Source organism: Odontesthes bonariensis, chromosome 4 (genome assembly GCF_027942865.1).
Source record: "Odontesthes bonariensis isolate fOdoBon6 chromosome 4, fOdoBon6.hap1, whole genome shotgun sequence".
Taxonomy (NCBI): Eukaryota; Metazoa; Chordata; class Actinopteri; order Atheriniformes; family Atherinopsidae; genus Odontesthes; species Odontesthes bonariensis.
The window spans coordinates 17,640,767-17,643,266 of NC_134509.1; the positions used below are offsets into that span (position 1 = coordinate 17,640,767).

Consider the following 2,500-nt stretch of genomic DNA (forward strand, 5'->3'; position numbering starts at 1 on the left):
ACAGAGAAGATTAGCATGGCCCCTGCGCAAGGATGACACGCAAATTCGTGAAGCGTTCCTCATTTTGAAGGAATCTCATGATATCATAACAAACTTTAAATAGCTCAAACGTTGTAGAATAACACTGCAGGAAACCATTTTCATTAAAGAAAACACTTATATTCTGTCAGGAGGAAGTTTACTGTGGGCATTTCTTCTGTCACATGAAAACAAACTAAAGCCCTATTCGGACGGGACTAGTTTAATGGGGGGACCTGGGGTAAAGTAATAATAACCGAGAAATCTAGTCCCGTCCGAACGCGCCATGTCAGTAAAGATAGCGGAGTATGTCGGTAAACTTTGCCGAGAATTCTACCTCCTGTGAAACGGTCCGGAGTATCTACCATAGGTAATACTAATCCCGTGCGAATGCGACCTTCGGTAATAAATACGGAATATGTCGTCATATCCTTTTAAAGAGAGAAACAATTAGGTGTAAAATAGAAAATGACACTTAAGTTTCGTTGTGCAATCCTTTTTTTAAACTATACTTTACATTCAGGTAAAATAAGTATCCTGAGCAAAACTTTTGGTGAACAGTACTATACATTAAGGTAAAAAATGAATAAATCTTCTGTTCTGTTATACTGTACAATACGTTTTAGTAATACTTATCATTCAGGTAAACAAACAAAAAAGTCTTCTGCGTTTGTATACAATAATTTTGGAGCAGAATGCTTTATATTCAAGAAAACTCCTCCCATGTTAGATGAATATTACAGGGATTTCTTGTCCCGTCCGAATTGGTCATTTCTTCTCCCTGGCGTCGTCTGGTTAACCAACATTACCATACGTCCCCCCATTGAACTAGTCCCGTCCGAATAGGGCTTTAGACAAACAAAAGAACACCTTGTCAGGTAAGAACATTTCAGATGATCCCAGTTCCCTTCAGAAAACTCTTCATCAAGTGAAAAAAATCTGCAACACATGACAAAAACCCTCCTTTCTTCACAAAAACTTTTCATGTATTGAAAAAAATATCATTTGTTTGAGACCAGGTCTTTTTGGAGAAGTTCTCAACATCTGAGAAAAGTTCTCATCGTCTGAGAAAAGTTCTCATCATATTACAAAAGTTCACATCCCTCAACAACCTTATTTGTGACAAAATACCCTAATTTCTTGTGAAAAGCCCTTATCCCTTAAGAAAGCCCTTACTTCCTTGAGAAAAGCCGTCATCCCTTTTTAAAACCCTTACTTCCTTGAGAAAAGACCTCATCCCTTAAGAAAACCCTTACTTCCTTGAGAAAAGCCCTCATCCCTTCTGAAAACCCTTATTTCCTTGGGAAAAGCCCTCATCCCTTAAGAAAACCCTTAATTGTTGTTGGACCTTATGGGGTCTGGGTTGTGGTATATCAGGGAATAGTAGGGCTGTCGGAGGACGGGAGTTGAGTCAGCCTTTTGTTCTCTACAGCCATCCAATCCTGATTGCCTGACATAACACAGATAGCATACATTTCCCATCATGCCTTTGTCTCTCACGGGATCCCAGCAAAGCTGAATGAGCAGAATCAGAACCAGACTGAGTAAAATTGAGAATGGAGGAGTTCTTACAGGTAGGAAACCAGGACAAAGCAGCAGTCAGACCTGTTTTTGTGGTGTTTTGTCTCAATTAAAACCCAGTTTGAACCCTTCTCCCGCTCTATTGATACAACCATGAGTCAGTGGGGTGGAAGGTCAGCGACATATAAATACTGCTCAGGGGGAAGGTGCTGTTGTGTTACTCCGGTAGCACATATACTAAAATTGGAACGATACAGAGAAGATTAGCATGGCCCCTGCGCAAGGATGACACGCAAATTCGTGAAGCGTTCCTCATTTTGAAGGAATCTCATGATATCATAACAAACTTTAAATAGCTCAAACGTTGTAGAATAACACTGCAGGAAACCATTTTCATTAAAGAAAACACTTATATTCTGTCAGGAGGAAGTTTACTGTGGGCATTTCTTCTGTCACATGAAAACAAACTAAAGCCCTATTCGGACGGGACTAGTTTAATGGGGGGACCTGGGGTAAAGTAATAATAACCGAGAAATCTAGTCCCGTCCGAACGCGCCATGTCAGTAAAGATAGCGGAGTATGTCGGTAAACTTTGCCGAGAATTCTACCTCCTGTGAAACGGTCCGGAGTATCTACCATAGGTAATACTAATCCCGTGCGAATGCGACCTTCGGTAATAAATACGGAATATGTCGTCATATCCTTTTAAAGAGAGAAACAATTAGGTGTAAAATAGAAAATGACACTTAAGTTTCGTTGTGCAATCCTTTTTTTAAACTATACTTTACATTCAGGTAAAATAAGTATCCTGAGCAAAACTTTTGGTGAACAGTACTGTACATTAAGGTAAAAAATGAATAAATCTTCTGTTCTGTTATACTGTACAATACGTTTTAGTAATACTTATCATTCAGGTAAACAAACAAAAAAGTCTTCTCCGTTTGTATACAATAATTTTGGA

General features: G+C 39.1%; 2 non-coding genes across 2 annotated transcripts in view; both read left to right on the forward strand.

The window, feature by feature from the left end:
* Positions 1 to 67, forward strand: part of LOC142379547 (U6 spliceosomal RNA) — a 106-nt gene extending 39 nt beyond the window's left edge. The window contains exon 1 of the small nuclear RNA XR_012769764.1: positions 1 to 67. This exon is cut by the window's left edge and continues 39 nt beyond it. This is a non-coding gene — a small nuclear RNA (U6 spliceosomal RNA).
* Positions 68 to 1,753: 1,686 nt separating this feature from the next.
* Positions 1,754 to 1,859, forward strand: LOC142379549 (U6 spliceosomal RNA). Its single transcript, XR_012769765.1, has one exon. It is a non-coding gene; the product is annotated as a U6 spliceosomal RNA (small nuclear RNA).
* The last annotated feature ends 641 nt before the right edge of the window (positions 1,860 to 2,500 follow it).